We start from the raw sequence: 20476 nt of genomic DNA, 5'->3' as shown, positions 1-20476 counted from the left end.
AAAGAAAGAGAAACAGATAACAAGAGATCAGGAGCACAACTTTATCCAGTGGGGTTATACATGAGTATTTTAACCTAACACTTCACAAAATGATTTGATCAGTATTTCAAACAGTCACTCGGAATCGGAACCACAGAAAGCTTCTCCAATGAAATGAACCTTTCATTCTTCCACAAATGTCTGCTGTGTGTGAACCATACAACGATCCATCATCCAGCGTGATCACTGACTTGCCAACTGTATAAGGTCTACCAACTTTCTTCAGTAATCCCAGCTTCTGGACACAGCCATCTGTGTTGTGCCCAGTGTCATTTATTGCACCCAGGCCACAGCACATTTCTTCTTCCTGAGTTTATGAGCCTTGTTCCTGATCTGTCTGATCTGTTTAATAAATGTTTTCTATCACTTCAGCTCATCCGCTCACAATTCTGAGCTTATGAATAAAATAAGGCATTAGACCAAATGTTAAACAAAGTGGAAGTATGCCACTCAGCACATCGAGTCTGCTCCAACATTCAATGAACTCATGGTTGATCTGATAATCTTCAAATCGATTGTGCTCACTTCCCTCGACAAAGAGTGACCGCAAGATATAGTCCATGACATTTAATAGAAAAAGGAATTTGCATAATCTCATGACTATTTAATGTTAATAAATAATTAACTCCTCAGGTACTGAAGCAGTCCAAGTCCAAGTACAACAAGATCTGGACAACATCCAGGCTTGGGCTTACAGGAGGCAAGTAACATACATGCCACACAAATGCAGGCTATCACCATCACGTGTAAGAAATAACATAACCACCATCCCTTGACATTCGATGGTGTTAGCATGACTGAACACCCAATATCAAAATTATCCTGTGGATAATCATTGATCAGGAACTGAATTGGTCTCACAACATAAACACAGTGGCTACTAGAGTAATTCAAATCCTGGCTCCTGAAATCCTGTCCAAACGCTACCAGGCACAAGTCAGGAGTGTGATGGAATATTCCCCACTTGCCTGGATGAGTGCAGCCCGAACAACACTCAAGAAAGTTTATACCATCCGGAATAAAGCAGCCCGCTTGATTGGCACTGCTGCTACTGAGCATCAGTGGTGGTGAGGGTGGATGCTTGTGGATGACCTAGTTGCAATCTCTGCCTCTTCTTATTAACAAAGATAAAATAATCTTACATTGCTCAACTTTCTAATCAAAACCGAGTACAGCATTCACCCCAGCCCTCTGTTATACCAACCAGCAACATTTCCACCACCAATAGCAGCTCCTCTTGAATTATTTTGTCAGTAACTTGTTATTAGCTGGTTACTACAATTACAACTGAAGATGTATTGCGAGAAAAGCGCAGCAGGTCAGGCAGCATCAAAGGAGTAGGAGAATCGACGTTTTGGGCATGAGCCTTTCTTCACGAAAGTCCTGAAGAAGCAGTGAACCAAATTTTGAAATGATCTTTCTGAACATAATATGGATCATGTTAAAACTGAAGTAGGTGTCTTACATAACTTGCTGCAAGGACACAGACAGTAGAATCTGAGGTGATCATGAGTATGTGGAGGTGAATGTGGGAGACAAGCTGGGACTGTATTGGATTAGTCATGACGAGAGGGAACAAATGCTGGATGCAGGGTTTCAGCAGCTGATGGACTGACGCTCAAGTGAGCTATTGGAAATTGAGCAAGTGCCCACCATCTAATAGGACGGAGAAACTGATCCTACAGCCTGAAACTGACTGACCACGTGGCTGTCAGTGACTCCAACACAAGTGAATGGAAACATTGCTCAGAGCCTGTTACTGTAACATTCAACAGAACCAGGAAATGGAAAGTGAATAATGAGCTGAAAACAAGGCCACTGCTCTGTTAGAGTCGAAACATTTCAATGTTCAGTTATTGGACATTATTGACTCTCAGAATATTCTAACCTTCAGAGTCACAGTAAAATGGGAAAGTAAACGACATTTTTGGCAAAGACATAATGAATCAAGTGCTTGTATAAAAACAGCTCAGAGCAAAGGGGCTGAATCATCCACAACCTGACAAACACAGATACCATCAGTTTATAGATCGACAATGAAATTCTTCAGAAAATCACATCCCTGCTTATGGTGTGTGGGGGAAACCATTCTCATTGAGAATTGCCTCTTATTTCCTTTGAAAAGAATCTCTGTTTCCCCTCAGAAAAGCAGGCGTGTCGCACACTTACAGACTGACTTACAAAGGAAACCTGATCTGAGACTCGCAGGTTAATTAAGCTAGCAGTGACAGTTCATTGCACACAACAGGAACTTAGACCACAACAGAGTCTAGTGAAACCAACAATGCAATGAAAAAGGTGAATTAGTCTTTATAATCATGCAGCCTCACTCAATCAAATAATCCCAGTCAACTTCTAAATATTTTAAAACTATTAATATCAATGTATGCATATTTATTTCCTTTCCTAATTTCTTCCAAAAAATATATGTGTCTATTCTCTTCAAAATATATTTTAAATGGTCAATTCATAATCACAATTCATTTCGAATTATTCTTAGAGCAAAACAACTTGTAAACTAAAATTGTTTTCACGTCAATAAAGACACTGGAAACTTTGTTGTGTAGTTCAACTATATTTCCAAATATTGTTTTGGTTCATTATTGCAGTGAAGCTAAAATTAAAGTCTATTTATATTCTCTGATATCCTTCCATTACTTTATTCCCTAATAAGAATGCCCATGGTGTAATGGGTGACAAACATTAAAATAAAATTGAATTTTCAATGCAAGAACTGGAACAAATAATCACATATTATTCAGTTCATTCATTGTCATTGATTATCAGGGTTTTTTCACAGAATAATCACATTAAATTAACTTAAATAATCCCAGTACAATTCTCACCTCTATAGATATGTCGAGTGAATGTCAAATTATTTTTATTTCAAGTAAAATCAAATTCACATTTTGTTCTGTTTTCTTCCAGGAATGACAGGATGTCTTACATTATTATGGGAAACAGGAACAAGTGAAGGTGGTGGATCTCAGACGTGAGGCCTTAAAGCCAAAGGGCCAGGTGGTAGTTACAATGGGGGAGGTACCTTGTGCCCTGCTCTCTTCAGAAGGCAGTGAGGATGGTGACACTGACTGGAACAGGTTAGATGGTGAAGCAACCACGTATGGACAGAGGGACGGCAATGGGTGGGATGACCCACCGTCCTGTAAGGCCCAGAAGGCCGTGTCTATGGCACCACTGGGCATCAAAGCTCAAACTTTGACAGACAGGAGGGGGGCAAGAAAAGGAACTGACAGAATCCAAACTGAACCGTTTACCCAGCTGAACGACAGATGTTGGTGAATGAACACCCAGCCTGATAAAGAAATGGTAATAATGGGCCTTATTGGGAGAATACAAATGAATTAGTGGAGGTACAGTCTTGCCGATGATGGTGTCAGGCCAAGATCTTTCAGGCCAAGATGCCCTGACGTGTACAGCAGAACCTGTCCCTGCAATGAGAGGGTGGGGGTGTGAGCCGGTCCCCACCACTGCACAGCCGATCAGTGGCTCCAGGCATTTACAGATATTACAGGGACAAACTGGGGAGGGGACAGGCTGAATGGGCTAAAATATCCTTGGTGACTTAGGGACCCAAAAGTAATATCGAGGATCATACAGAGAGGAAGCCTGAGGTGTGTAAGGACCACGGGGGATTACCAAACCCCAATCTGTGATGATGAAATAGGTTTGATGTATTTAAAAGATGACATGGGACCCTATTTAACTGTTATTATAAACATGGGACTCCCAGTGGGAGATAATTCTAACCACATTCTGAATTGGGCCATGAGAGCTGAGACAAACCCAGAAACACAGGGGAATAGCTGCAGTACAGGGAGGGTAATCAGACCCACAATGTTACAAGTGAAGCATGAAAGGGCACATAGCCAAGGAACGTAGGCAGAGAGATGGAGATAGATGTTCACATTGTGTGTGCAAGAGTTCACGCAGGCACATGAATATTCATTGATGCTGTGTTTGGGAACCAGCAGAACATAATATTAATACAGGAGCATCTATATCAGTTACCGATACGGATTTGACCCTGACCCCTCAATTACTAAAATGAGAGCAGTTGGAGAGGGAATCGAGGAAGCTGGATAAAATAAACCTGTCCCAATGCAGATCATGGTTATGGCAAAATATATTCAGGTATGGGAGTGTGAAACTGCGGAAAGGACTATTCCGGGAGTTGCCAGTTTAGAACAGTTCAGAGCAACTATAGATGCAGAGACACAAACTGAAACATGGGAACAACCTGGCCAGGCCCGGGAGAGGAAGCAAAGGAGAGGGGACATTTCCAGGGTAGTTACCTTGCAGGGAGATTGGAACAGTCAGAGAATCTGGGGAGTTATAGCTAGGACCCAAACAGCAGGGCAGGTAACTCAAACGGGAATGTGGGTTAGATCCGGTAAAAATCGAGGGCCCTCTCACTCCCCACACAAACTGCATCCCATTAAAGCTGGGGCTGAGGAGGCAATAAGTGTGACAGTAACAGATTGAGAGAAGCAGGCAATAGTCAGACCGACAGTATCCCAGACTAACTCACAGAAGCTGGACGGCTCATCCCACCTCACTAATGATTAAAACTCCCTCAGTAAATCCTCCACTAAAGAGTATCCTACAGTAGTGAACCACACCACTGTATTTAATGAATTAAAATCGCAACAGGATACAGTCTCAGCCCTTGATATTGTGAATGGGTTCCTGTGGACCTGGAACAGCAGAATAAGCTAGTAATTACTGTCTGAGGAAAGCAGTAGACCTGGATCCAGTTACCTCAGGGATCCCATAATATTCCAGTATACCCCACCGATATATGACTGATGGAGTTCGTCAATTTAATCTTACCAACACCTCATTACCTCAGTTGGAGAGAAAGAACATATCCGGATCTTCCACAGAGTATTGGATAAGGTCAAGCAGGCCAGGCTTAAAATTAACCCACAGAGTGTGGGAAGGTAGGGAGAGATGGACCTGGGACATCACAGCAGGGAGATCAAATCAGGAAGGGAGGGGGACAATCCCAGTGGAACAAAAGACCATGATTTCAAAATTATCCACCAGCACACCGTGAAGGGGATAAGGCAAACTTTTGGATTGTTTAATTACTGGAGGACTATTGTGGAGAATTATCGAGAAATGGCAGAACCATAACGAGCCCTGACAGAAGCACGGACATTAGCTAGGGGTCAGGGAGTCAACATATACACAGACAGACAGCATGGCTTTGGTATAGTTCATGACCAAATGATGGCCTGGCCTCGGTGAGGGTACATCACCCTGTCTGGGTGCACATAGAGCATGAAAGACAGGTCAGAGAGTTTGTGGAAGCAGTTAACTTTCCCAGTGAAGCAGCAATAATGAAGATTATAGCTCACAGGAAAGTAGAAACTCACGCCAACAGGGCAGTGAACATGTGGGTAAGGCAGGTGAATAGACAATAGGTGCAGGAGTAGGCCCTTCAGCCCTTCGAGCCAGCACCACCATTCATTATGATCATGGCTGATCATCCTCAATCAGTATCCTGTTCCTGCCTTATCCCCATAACCCTTGATTCCACTATCCTTCATAGCTCTATCCAACTCTTTCTTGAAAGAGCTTGGCCTCCACAGCCTTCTGGGGCAGAGCATTCCACATACCCACCACTCTCTAGGAAAAATAGTTTCTCCTCAACTCTGCTCTAAGTGGCCTAGCCCTTATTTTTAAATTGCATCCTTTGGTTCAGAGCTCACCCATCAGCGGAAACATGCTTCCTGCCTCCAGAGTGTCCAATCCTTTAATAATCTTATAGTGAAATACTGACTGGAACTGTGCAGACATTTGAGGAGATGGCAATGGCATAGCTACAGAAGTGAGAGAGGAAGGTTTAAAGATATTCTCAGAAACAGTCCCACAACAGGAGAAACAGGAATGAGAAAAGGGTGGGGCAGTAATAGGACACGTCAGAGTCTGAATGACCCAGCAGTGCCACTACACTATATAAGACAAACCTCATTAAATAGGTCATGGGCTGGCCTATATTGGGGAGTATAAAATGCAATATCAGATGATCCACTACAATCCTTGCCGGGAACAGGGAGAAATACAGCAAGGTTTTGTCGAAGGTGTGTCGTCTGTTCACAGTGTGAGCCAGGGAAAGCAATCAGGATAAAATGGAGGGAACAGCAGAGACCCAGGGGCCCATGGGAACAATTACAGATGGATTTTACACACACACACCCATCCCAATCCCAGGGAAGGAAGTCCTACTGGGTTTTAATAAATAGGTTTACTCAGTGGTTGGAAAAATTCCCCAGCAGATTCTGAGCAAGGGACAAATGTTACAGGGAACATAGCTAAAGAGCTATGTGCCCTGTTTGGGACTGAACAGAAATCCCATCTCCCATACCATCCCCGGACACCCCCCCCCCACCCCATCCCGCCCAGAGCTCTGGGACAGTAGAAGGAATGACGCAGACACTGAAAGCAAGTCTGACTAAGGATCTCTCAGAGACAGGACAACGATGGGTTCGAGTACTCCTCACCAGCCTACTGAAACTGAGGACAGCCCCAGCAAAGGGGACGGGGCTGTCCCCCTTTGAATTAGTGACTGGATGGACTATGCAAATGCCACAGGGTATGGTAGTGGGAGGGCCGGAGATGTGTGTTAGTGGGAGGGCTGGAGATGTGCAATGACAAGGATAGGGTTAAACCATTTGTGAAAGAACTGGCAAAGCAGCTGCATGAGCTGAGAGAATCAGAGACTGGGAAAGGCAACACGGAAATATCCGAGCTGAAATTCCAAACCCTGGAGTTCAGGTCAGGGGGAAAATATTACTGGAACGTATGAAGTAAACACATCAAAATGCTGGACTTACCTGAGGGAGCCAGAGAGGGACCTCTCCCATCATGTATCAGTAAGGAGCTCTGAATAAACGTTGGTCATGCTGCTCAACACAGAACTCAAGGCTCCTCTTTGATATTTCTCCCAGCAACAGTTGTGCAGGGGCATGTTGCTGGCTGGAGGTCTATGGCTAGTGCTGTTCCACAAGGATCAGAACTGGGACATCTGTTGTTTGTAATGTATATAAATGAAACGTTTGAAAATGTAAACGATTTAATGAGCAAGTTTGTAGATGGCACAAACTGTTGAAGTTGTGAATCATAGAACATAGAACATAGAACATTACAGCGCAGTACAGGCCTCTCGGCCCTCGATGTTGCGCCGATCAAAGCCCACCTAACCTACACTAACCCACTATCCTCCATATACCTATCCAATGCACGCTTAAATACCCATAAAGAGGGAGAGTCCACTACTGCTACTGGCAGGGCATTCCATGAACTTACGACTCGCTGAGTGAAGAACCTACCCCTAACATCAGTCCTATATCTACCCCCCCTTAATTTAAAGCTATGCCCCCCTGTAATAGCTGACTCCATACGTGGAAAAAGGTTCTCACTGTCAACCCTATCTAACCCCCTAATCATCTTGTACACCTCTATCAAGTCACCCCTAAACCTTCTTTTCTCCAATGAAAACAACCCCAAGTGCCTCAGCCTTTCCTCATAGGATCTTCCTACCATACCAGGCAACATCCTGGTAAACTTCCTCTGCTCCCGTTCAAGTGCCTCCACATCCTTCCTATAGTATGGCGACCAAAACTGCACACAATATTCCAGATGCGGCCGCACCAGAGTCTTATACAACTGCAGCATGACCTCAGCACCCCGGAACTCAATTCCTCTACGAATAAAAGCCAGTACGCCATATGCCTTCTTCACTGCACTATTTACCTGGGTGGCAACTTTCAGAGATCTGTGTACATGGACACCAAGATCCCTCTGCTCTTCCACACTACCAAGTATCCGACCATTAGCCCAGTACCCCACCTTTTTATTACTCTTACCAAAGTGAATCACCTCACGCTTAGCTACATTGAACTCCATTTGCCACCTTTCTGCCCAGCTCTGCAGCTTCTCTATATCCCGCTGTAACCTGCCACATCCTTCCTCACTGTCTACAACTCCTCCGACTTTCGTATCATCCGCAAACTTGCTCACCCAACTTTCTAACCCTTCCTCCAGGTCATTTATAAAAATGACAAAATTTAATGGTCCCAAAACAGATCCTTGCGGAACACCACTAGTGACGGCACTCCAAGATGAACCTTTGCCATCAACTACTACCCTCTGTCTTCTTCCAGCCAGCCAATTCCTAATCCAAACCTCCAACTCACCCTCAATGCCATATCTCTGTATTTTCTGCAGTAGCCTACCATGGGGGACCTTATCAAAGGCCTTACTAAAATACATCGTGAAGAATGATGTCAAAGAATACAGTAAGAAAGAGATGAGTCAGAAAGTTTTGTGGAGAAATTGCAGATATATTTTAATTCAGACAAGTGTGAGGTGATGCGTTTTGGAAGACACAAAGCAAGAGGAATGTATACAATAAACGGAATTTCCCTGAGCAGCTCTGATATACAGAGGGTTCTTCAGTTGCAAGCTGAAAGCTCCCTGAAAGTGGTGAAGGAGGTGAATGGCAGGCCTGCCTTATTTTGTCAGGAGAGTGAATATAAAACTATAATCAGGCCTCCATTGGGGTATTGTGTGCCGTTTTGATCACCACATTATAGCTTGAATGTGAAGGCTTTTGGAAAGGTGGAAACAGGTTTACCAGGATGTTGCCTGGATTGGGAGAGGTTGGAAAATCTTGGATTGTTGTCTTTGGAAAGTCAATGGCTGTGGGGTGACCCAACTGGCACAGAGTTTGTAAACCATGGTTTACTATAGAAATGGCATCTCTTGTTAGGAAGAAGAAAGAGGCTTATGTGTTGATGAGGCAAAATGGTACAGATGAAGCAATAGAGAGTTACAGATCAGCTAGGAAGGATTTAAAGAGAGAGTTTAAAAAAAGCAAAGGGAGGACACGAGCAGTCTTTAGCAAACAGAATTAAGTACAACCCTGAAAATTTCTATAGGTATGTGAAGAAGAAAATGATAATTAGGGTAGGAAAAGGGCTAATCAAAGACAGAAGTGGGAAGTTGAGTGTGGACCCTGCAGAGATTGGAGGAGTGCTAAATGAACATTTCTCATCGGTGTTTACACAGGAAAAGGAGAATATTTCAGAGGACAAAAATGTGGTACGAGATATTAGACTAGAAAGGATTGAGGTTAGTTCCGCACAGGTTTTATCAATTCTAGAAGGAGTGAAAGTAGACAAGTCCCCAGGCCGGATGGGGTTTATCCGTGGATTCTCTGTGAAGCTAGGGAGGAGATAGTAGAGCCTTTGTCTTTGATATTTGAATCATCATTGTCTATGGGTTTAGTACCCGAGGACTGGAGGATTGCAAATGTTGTGCCTTTGTTCAAGAAGGACAGCAGAGATGACCCCGGTAATTATAGACCAGTGAGCCTTACTTTCATTGGAGAAAAGGTTTTGGAAAGGATTATAAGAGATAACAGTTATAATCATATAACAAGCAACAATTTGATTTCAGATAGTCAACATGGTTTTGTCAAGGGCAGGTCGTGTCTCACAAACCTCATTGAGTTTTTTGAGAAGGTGATCAAGTACTTAGATGAGACTAGGGCGGTTGACGTAGTATACATGGACTTCAGTAAAGCCCTTGATAAGGTTCCACATGGTAGGTCGATGGAGAAAATGCAGAGGCGTGGAGTTGAGGGTGATTGAGCAGTTTGGATTAGAAATGCCAACAAGTCTGGAAGCATCTGTGAAGAGAAATCAGAGTTCACGTTTCTGAGGAAGGACCCGAAACATTAACGGATTTTTATTTTCTCAGATGCTGCAAGACCTGCTGAGCATTTCCAACAACAAGTGAAAGTTTAAAGAGAGTTATGTGAGACAAGTTTCTTATGCAAAAGGTGGTAGATGACTAGAATGTACTCTCCTAGAAGGTGGTAAAAGAAGAAACAATCACAATGCTTAAGAGGCATTTGGGCAGACGCATAAGCTGGCAGGGGTTGGCAGGTATATGGATCATGTCCAGGCCGGTGGAATTAGTTTGGAATGGCATCATGGTCTGCACAGACGTGGTGGGCCAATTATTCCGGTGCTGCACTGTTCTGTTTTCCAGGGGGTAGAATGTGTGGAGTGAGAGATAATATTTTGAGTGGAATATATCTCTTCTTTAGAACACACAGTAAGTTGATGCATTTTGAGAGAAGCAATGTAAAAAAGGGAATATATATTTGAGTGGCACAGACACAGACAGCAGGACAGCAGGAATGGGGGACAACGTGTACAAATCATTAAAGGAGAGAAAACATAAAGTTCTTTAAGTAAAACAAATGGGATGCTGGGCTTCGTTAATGGGGGAATGATAACAAAATTACAGAAAAGATGCTGACCTTGACAAAGCTCTAGTTAGGTCACAGTCAATCATTGCATTCAGTTCTGGTCAACAGATTCCTGGTCAGAACGAGGAAGTTAAAATATCATAGAGGGACCAGTTCCATACCTTTTGCTTCTCTTTCAGGACACCGTGGAGTCTCAAGGGTTAAACATTCCATTACCAAAGGCCTTATTTCATCAACTGAAGGCCTGTTCTCTTAGAATCGAGACAGAACACCTCAGAAGCGGGGAGGCTGACAGTATCACAAAATAGAACCTCTTGCAGCCACACATGTAGATTGCCCCGTAACCCCGGACAGAGGAATCTGCCCTTTCCAGACAAGACTGAGTGCCCTGGGCAAAACCCTGTTAAACTGCCTCCGCTCCCATTGTCTTACCTCCCCTCCATATAAGCATAGGTAAGTGAATCCCCCATTTACTGAAGGAAGAACCATTCTGCCTTAATCTCTTCCCATCAACACATAGTCATGAACAATATGATAATCAGTTTCTGTAATCCATCACACGTTATCACAGGACATCGCCATTCATCAAGCTTTGTAAGGTCATAATAACCTGCTTTAAACTATGTAATGACAATCGCCCATGTGACTGATATGCCTTTGTCTAATTCCTATTAAATATACTGTCTCTTTGGGTAAGGAAGAGATTTGTGAAGTAGACACTCGGCTACTTTAGAGACACTTTGAAACTCTCGCCGGCTGTCCAATAATAAAGCTACTGCTGTTGTGCAGAAAACTTGCATCGTCTGGATTTGTGGTACAAAATAGGCATCAACAATGAAGGATATGAGTGACCTTCAGAGTACAGACTGACTGGAGTGGTTCACTGATGAAGAAAATGCAGTCACTGGATTGATTTGATGAAATTGCGATTTTCTTTGAAGTGAAGAAGTTGGATATATTTTTGATAAAGCTGTATAAGATTATAACACACCCAGATACAGCAGACAAAAAATATCTGCATTGGATAGGTGATGACACAAGAGTTAATGTCAGATGTAAGGTTTTGAGACAGCGGGAGATGAGCAAGCGTTTCTGCTGTCTGTATTAGCTGGATATATGCAGAACATGCTGCCGATGATGGTGATGCAAGTAGAGAAGATCAATGATTGATAATAACAATTAGATCAGTTCTGAGGGAAATAAACTTGCAGAGTTTGGGGTACGTATGGGAATGAGAATATGGGATTCTGCTACAGATAGCCAGCTTGGATTTGATGGGCCTCTTTCTGTGCTATAATGCATTTTATGTGGACTTGCTTAACTTGCTCTGGTCATCGATTAAGTTGCCATTGAGGTAAATCGGCTCAGTGTTCCTACTCAGACCAATATAGGCTGTCCCTCCACAACAGGAGAAAATATTTACTGATTTATACTGGGTTCTTGATGGGGGGAGGGGGGGGTAGGTGGGGGCGAGCTATCGGTGTGTGTAACAGTCTGTCAGCATTTATCTGAAATGGCAAAACACCAGTGCAGCCACACTAGGGATCGACTCTGGAAATGTGGGGAATGCCAGAAGGGAAGACTTCACCCATCCCACCTGGAAACTGGTCAAACCAGTCACACTGGGGAGCTGTTCACCTGCTGTGTGTGTGTGTTGGAGGAGGGGTGCGGGGGAGGGATTCACTCAGTCATCCATCCTGCTGGGACACCAGTCAATTTACTGATAGCCACAGTCGAAGGATTTTTTTCCTCTTTTTCGCGCCAAGTAATGAACAATGGCAGCTCATAAAGTTGTGCACATAGAGATCTAGCTTTGGAAATGTTCACAACATTGTTGACCATGTACAGATTCAGACTGGGTACAGATTTTTATTTTCCTTTATTCATTCACAGGATGAGGGTGTTGCTGGCCCGGCAGCATTTACTGCCCATCCCTAATTGCCCAGAGGGCAGGTAAGAGTCAACCACATTACTGTGGGTCTGAGGTCACCATGTTGGCCAGACGAGGTAAGGATGGCAGCTTCCTTCCTGAAAGGGTATTACTGAACCAGATGGGTTTTCCTCACAATCGATTAATGGTCATCATTAGACTCTAAATTCACAAGTCTTTTTTATTGAGTTCAAATCCACACACCCCCCTCCCCCACCCCCATCTGCTGCAGCAGGCTTTGAACCCAGGTCTCCAGAACACTATCTGGGGTTTTCGATTAACTGTCTCACGACAATACCACTCGGCCAATACTTCCCCACATCGCTGTCCATCTGCACAGAGTGAACAGGGATTGTCTGGTTCATCAGAACTGGGTAATCACACATATGTTTGCTCAATGATTGCAGGATTTGGATGTTGATTGGCTATTAACATCCATCTCCGAACCATGTATTCTGGGGTTTGTTTCTGATGATGATTGGAAGCATCATCAGTCTTGTTATCTTTTGGGGATAAACACAGTTTCAATTAGCTTTCTGCTAAATGCATGGCAATCAATTTTATCTCACAACTCTCAGGCAGATTAGTTTCTTTTGAAGGGCTCTCCATCTCCCCAACCTCCTCCAACAATACAATAATCTCACAGAGTCTCTTTGTGACTATGAATGAGACAATCTGATCAGCTGCTTCTTCCCCAACTCCTATGTCAAGTTAGATCTGAAACTCCCCTTGCTGCAGTTGTGATCCTGCATCATTGTACAGTGTTTCTTGTATTTCATGTCTTGGCCTATCAGTGTTCATGATACTGCATGTATTATATGGGGCCAACAGTGTAAGAGTTTAGCTCTTTCCTTCCACCAACAGCAGTAGAATTGTACTCCAACAAAACTTACAGAATCACGGCCCCGCATATTCCCCAACTTGCCTCTTACCATCAAACTAGAGTATCAGTCCTCATTCAACTGAGAGAATTCAGGAGAGCATGTCAGTAAAAGCAGCATGAATACCTAAGAATGAGGTGTTAACCTGATGAAGTTACCAAAGATGACTACTTGTGTGTCTAACAACATAAGCAGCAAGTGATAGGCAGGCAAAGCAATCCGGGAAACAACAGAACAGATCTAAGATTTGCAGTCCAACTAAATCCAGTTGTGAATGAAGTTAGAGCACAGCTGGAGTTCTGAGGACAGTTCTCTTCAAGATATTAACCAACAAGAATGTCAGACTGGATTAATTATCATAAAACTCAAGTCCGTTTGATATTCATATATTTTCAATCAGTGTTCAATTCACCAAATGTAGCTGAATGTAAAGATAACCTTCAAGTGATTGGAACAGTGGAGTCATCTGAATACTTTTTCAGCAACTTAAAGCCTGTTATGTTTAGATAGTAATGTTTTTACAGAGATTTTAAAAAGTAAGGTGACTTAAGTATAATGGAAGAAATTGATTGGTAGGTAGCTGATAATCTTGTTTTAATCTGAAGTTAATTTAGGATTAGTTAACATATAAACACATGGTAGGGAATCCCAGACCCATGGAGTGCACATCCAGTTCCATGTGGGAAAACCAGGACACTTCTAGTCTGAGTGACAACCACAAGAACACGGAGGTGACATGGGAAATGTCAGGGACACTTGTTTGACCACAGTTAAAGTACCGCACACACTTCTGATCCCCCTATTCCAGGGTTGATGTGATTACACCTGAGAGGAGATTGATCAGAATGTTTCTACAATTGGAAAATTTCTGCTCTGAGGAAAGGTTGGATAGGCCGGGGATGATTTCCGAGGAGGATGAGCTGAGATTTAATTGAAGAGATAAAATGCTGAGGAATCCAGATCGAGTGTCTAGGAAGGAGCTATTCATTAACTGAGAGGTCAGAAACTGGACGATTTAGATTGAAACTAATTCCCAGAATGAAGGTGAGAGGAGAATTCATTTCACTTGGAGATGGAGGCGAGCAGGAACTCACTGATGGGTGGCAGAGGGAGTAACCAGCATCACATTAGAATAAAAGGACATGGATGTAACTGAGATGCTGGAACATGCAGGGCTGCGGACTAAAGTCTGCAGAATGGAATTGTGATTTATTTAACATTTCTCCAGAATATTAAACTCAAGTCCAATTTGAGAATTTATGAACATCATCCGACCTGAATTCCAAATGTCAGAATAAATTTATCAGACAGTTACAGCACAGATCGAGGCGCACTTGGCTTATCCTGCATATGTTGGCTGTAATAGAATGACCCAGGCTTTACAGCGTTCTGTACTCACCAATGAGAGCAACAATTTCAGACTGTGTCCTCTGCCCTCTATGTTGTTATAATCTGCTTTTTCAATGTATTTCTTTGACAGCTGCTCACCATGTTTCCTGGTTTCTTTCCCAGCCCTAACTCCATTCCCCATGGCCTTGAGGGACTACCATTTCTGTAATTTAATCTCTCCTGTCTTCCCCCGTGTGACAGACTGTCTTTTTGTCCTTGTCTCCCTCCAACCTTGCTCACAACGTGTTACAGTTCTGATGGTTCCCAGACCTCTGTGACTTCACTGCGCCCCCTGGGTAGGTGGCACGAGTTTTGAATTCTCTTCCTCATGAGATAATCGGAAATCTTTCTGGCTGCAGGTTCCCCCAGATTTTACTTTGAAAAAAAAAGAGGATTTGCGTCAGAGTCAACTATTTCTGAGCCTTCATCTACAATCCTGAGCACTTAGACATAATATGTGACCCTCCCACAGATGTTCAGGTTTGATGGATTGGCCGTGCTAACATGGCCTATAGTGTGTAGGTTAGGTGGGTTGGGTTAGCCATGCTAAATGTGGGGTTATGGAGGTAGGGTAGGACAGCAAGTCATTGCATACTGGATGGACCAAATAGTCTCTTTGTGCGCCTAAGAGATTCTGTAATTCTAACTAGTTGTGATTGTTGTCACATTTTCCTAAGTCCAGGTTCATTCAACTCAGGTACACATGCTGCCTTTTGTGTTTCTGTGGGTGCTCACTCAATCCTTTCCTTCTGTTTTACATCAATTTCACACTGTATGTAAGGGTGGGAATGAGTATGTAAATATAAATACTCCACCCGAAACCCCTCACAAGTCAGGAACTGTTTCTGGTACTAGCATCACTCACAACAGAAAAATAAAGGTTCAGTCACAAATCTGACAGAAACACAGTGGTTATAATCACCATGAAAGGCATAACAGCTTAAAACTCTTTTCTGAAGAAAACAGGAGGCTGAGAGACAACCTGGTACAAGTAGGAAGCTTTTTGTCTGTGTTTTCAGAGATTTGAGGTTGAAATCATTGCGTTTGAAGCATGTTTCATTGCTCCAGGTCATCAAAGGTACTATGTAAATGTGCATCTTTCTTTCTGCCGATCTGTCTGAGTCAACAATCAGTTGGATATGTCATTGTCTGAGTGTTTTCCCAAATCCCTGATTGAATCTGCCTCCCCCCACAATCTCAGGTGCCAGCTGTCTCGAGTCCACCCACATGGGCATGTTGAAGAGGATGACAGGAGAATGGATTGAAACCGAGAGTTCAATGCCAGAATGAAATAGGAAGAATGAAATAAACAGGATTTTTGGATCCCAGGGGATACATGCTCCAGGATTATTCGAACACAGGAGGTTTGTTCAGTCAGTAACAGTGTGTTAGACATGGAGGGGAAGTGAGCATTGAGGGGAAATGTTACCACAAGCTGCAGATGGATAACTTTCATTGGAACAGGAGGAGGCCATTCAGCCCTTCAACCCTGCTCTGCCATTCAATAGATCATGGCTGATTTGTGGCCTAAGTTGCAATTTTCAAAACCATCCAAACTCATCAATAAACTACTCTGCACCAGACAAGATCAATATTCAAAAACGAAACATCTGCAAATGCTGGGAAATCAGGAACAATACCAGAAATTGCTGGAAAAAATCAGATCTGGTAGCATCTGTGGAGAGTGGAAATTTGGGTCCAGCGACCGGTCAAGTGATCACCTGCAGCTGACCATTCTGCCTTTTCTGTAACACTCTCTGGAATAGATTCTGGTGCGAGGGGAATGAGACTGTCAATAACAACTTAGAAAATAGGAGGATGTGCTCAATCAGAATAAAACACATTTTGGTCTTTCACTTTTAATTCAACTGCAAAAATTATTCATTATCATTTCAGAAATAAGATAATAGGCCAGAAATCAACTCCTCATGTCATTGGGACTGAGAAACTGTTAATTCTGACCTGGTCCAGCCTACAAGTGAATCCAGACATTGAATAATGTGGTTGACTCTGAACCATCTCTTGGGCAGTTAGAATGGATGACAAATGCTGCCCCAGCAAGTGATGCCATGATCCCATGAACAAACAAAACAAATCTGATCGCTGTGGTTACTTGTGAACTCGCTGGTGTTATTGGAAGAGGATGAATGGGAAGGTTTATGGGGTAAAGGCAGAAGAATAGCATTCAGTGAGGTGATCCTTTGGTGAGCTGATGAGCCAATCAGCCTCCTTTTGCACAGTAACAATTCTGTGAAAATTTCATTCTGAGCCATCTAAGGAAATATCAGGGCAGGGTTTGTAAAGAGGTCAGATTGGATGAGTGTCTCAGTGAGCACAAGTGAGATACAGGTACAGAGAGGTTTTGGGATAGATTAAATTATATTTTGTACATTTGCATAGTCATCAACATGACAGCAGTTAAAACTGGGAGTCTAATTAGAGCAGCTAATAAATATTAAACTGTCACGCAGCTAAAGGGGATGCTGGGTAAAGATACTGTAGTTAGTGTTTATTTTATTCCAGGCACACCAGCCTAGGAGCACATCCTTCCTGTCTGTATCTTCTGGAGCTCTTGAAGATTTTTGTTCCTTTGAAGTGTTTCATGTTTAAATACTCCAGAGAAGAGAGCTTCAAGCTCCTCAATCTCTCCTGCCAGGGCAATACTGCTGTTAGAATTCAATTCACTGGTGCATGTTACTGGCTGCTTCATGGACTGGAACTGGCAATTGAGACTGAAAAGGTTACTGTATAAAATATCTTCAATGGTATTGCCAGACGTGAGTGGTTTTCGGAAAATGACCTTGGCTTACAGGCATTACGTGCCAGAGCACTTCCTGTTGTGGGGCATCCTGTTTAGATTCAATCTATTGATAACTATTAGAACTGACTTGCACTGGCTCCGTCAAAGTGGTCAGAGCATTATGACTGTCATCGAAGCTGGTAACAAACTTCTCATGGGTTAAAAATCATAAAAGATAGAGTAGTCTGAATTACAGAATTGCACACAGTAATCTAGCTAGGATCCCGCTGGGCCTCTGTATATCGCACTGACGACAGCAGTTTCCAGCCGTCTTCCGCTTTTTTGTAGCAAGTACCTTCGCGGATGACATCAAAAGACGTTCGCTGTTACTGTGTGATACTCTACCAATGGAAACAGCTCGATCAATGGAGGCAGCTCAGTCCGCTGGGATGGGATAATTTCTGCAGTGTGTCCTGCGGATCAGATACAGTATATTTTATCATTCAGATCATACAGAGTGAGAGCGCTCGAAAAGGCCAATTGGTCACTCGTACCTGTGTCAGCTCGGGAGTTACAAAATATGGGTTAAAGCGGAAACACTGGGGATTGGATCATGTTTCACGTATTTACGTGAGGCAGGAAGCAGTGAAAGATACACTGTGAAGCGATTGGGATCTGACTACAGGAGCAGCAAATAGCTTGTACAGCGCAGAGGAGAACTTAGAAGTATTGAATTCTGATTGATGGGCCGATCATGCTTTCACTAGGCCACGCTGTTGCAGAAGATAATATGTCAGTGTCTCTCGGAATTGTGATGTCGCAGGCAAATATCACCGTTACTTTGCAGGAATTCCTTTTTCCAATGAGACCACAGTCTGTATGTAAAATAGCTTCAATATTTAATCCTTTCTCATAAATAATTCCACTCCATCTCAGTGTATTCAATTGTCTTCTTTCTAATTTACCTGTTATTGTGCCTGCATTGAAGTTGCTTTGCTCCTTCTGCGTATCTTTTACAGTCTGGGTGATGTGATGCATTTGTATTGACCCACCTTCTGACAGAATTTTCCACTTCACTTCAGCCCGCCCTAACTTCGCTGTCTGATACCATTCCCGTTGTCTGGGTGTTAAGCGCTCGTCACAGACACAGACTACTCTCACCCAAAATAAACACAAATCTCAGACACACTGTGATCACTGCAATATACCGACCACTAAAGCGGACAGCTCCAACTGACAACCGGAAGCGGCAGAGACAGGCCACTATAAATGCCGGAAGAAACAGCACAGAAGCGCGTCACAGGAGGCTCCCAAGCACTGAGGATGTCACCTAGACGAAACGTTTGCAAGACAAATTCCCAGCTCGGCGAACAGAACCACAACAGGGACTCTATTCTCTTCTCATGAGGAAGAATGTACTTATCTCAATGTGTTGTGAATCTGTGGAATTCCCCGTTCAAAATGCGGTGGATGCCAGGACAATGAGCCAATTTAATGAAGAGATACAGATGTTTAATTTGCAATGAGATGAAGGGTGAGAGAGCAGGCTGGAAAATCCAGCTGAGACCGATGTGAGCTCAATCATCACCGTATTAAATGGTGGGGCTGGTTCTCCAGTGCCCAGTGCTTATCTTCTTACGGTAATAACTGGAAAGCTGAATCCAAAAATTAACCACCTTCACCAAAGGAGGTTTTCGGTAAATGACAGATAGTCAAGTGCATTAGCGTACCAAGCTTAGATAGTGAGGAAGTGTGTAGGAGATAATGATTTTGCAATTTTAAACTCAGGGGAGACAGTGATTTATATTTTTAGACTGTGTGGTACATTCACACCGTCCAGAATAGTCTGTTGTGATTACCTACCCTGTACTTTATTACAAAGCCAAGGTCTCTGACAATGAAAACCAAAACACCCAGGAAACATCGCCTCCCCTCGTAATCTGATAAAAGAATTCTGAGAAGTCTGGTTGAACTTAGAACACAGATGGAAAGCTGAAAGATTAGATCCACTCCCAAGATCCAGTGCTTAAACAAAAGGAGACTACAATAGGATGAGGCAGGAGTTGGCTAATGTCGACTGGAAACAAAGACTTTATGGTGGGAAAGTTGACGGACAGTGCGAGAATATCAAAGCCATTTTTCGACGTGCTCAGCAAAAGTATAGAGCAGGGAAAAGGAAGGACTGTAGGAAAATGAGTAATCTGGCATGGGTGGCTCAGGAAATAACGGAGTCTATAAAAATGAAATAAAATGCATAAATATTGGCAAAGACCAAGGAGATAAGAAAAACTTTAAAGATCAACAGAAAGCGAGATGGAATTGGCGGAGAAAAGTGATTAATACCTATCCCTTGGGCTGGAATAGCCGTTTACCCTGCTAGAGGGGAACCTATTGTGTGGGGAATATATGGCCTCTGTAATTGCTGAAGTACTTAACTGTTACCATTGAGATAATCTTGATCATGTTAAAAATCACAGCACACTCCAAAGGCTTGTACTTCCAAATAATCCTGTTGGATTATAACTTGGTGATGTGTGGTTTTTAACTTTGTCCACCCCACCACCGGCTCCTCCACATCAGAATCCTGAGAGATACCCCACTGAAACTGAAGCGCCTGTCAGATACTTGAGGGAGCCACAGGGGTGTGTGGGAAGGGTATGTGGTTTAACCACAAAGTGCTGAACTGAACTAGACTTTCTAACTGCTGCTGCCATGGAGATAATACTGAGAGACAGTCTCTATTCAAAGTCCCAAACCACAAAGGTATAAGAATGGGAGCTGTACATCGGACAGGCCGGGAGTTACCTGATGCGGTCTGGAGGTGTTTTGTATGTTCACTATCCAGGTATCTGCCATGTCTCTTCAATAAAGACTCAAAGAAGACCTCTCACAGTTGTGTGCCCAATTATTCCTATCCAACCGGGTTCAGGAATATGAGCACACAGCAGTCAGTCTTCACAGTGGAGGATACGAAGAACATGGCAGTAATTGATAAGGAGACTGAGGAAGGTGAGGACCTAGATAATAACAATTATCGTGAAAGAGTTAGAGCTGGGTACGTTAATGGAGCTAAAGGTACACAAGTCTCATTGCCCTGATGGAATACATCCCAGGATACCAGAGTTAGTGGGAGAAATAGGAAATGCACTTAGAATTGTAGAATCTTACAGCAAAGATAGGACCCTTGGCCC

The sequence above is a fragment of the Chiloscyllium punctatum genome, chromosome 13 (genome assembly GCF_047496795.1).
Source record: "Chiloscyllium punctatum isolate Juve2018m chromosome 13, sChiPun1.3, whole genome shotgun sequence".
Taxonomy (NCBI): Eukaryota; Metazoa; Chordata; class Chondrichthyes; order Orectolobiformes; family Hemiscylliidae; genus Chiloscyllium; species Chiloscyllium punctatum.
Note: the sequence above shows the minus strand (reverse complement) of the source record.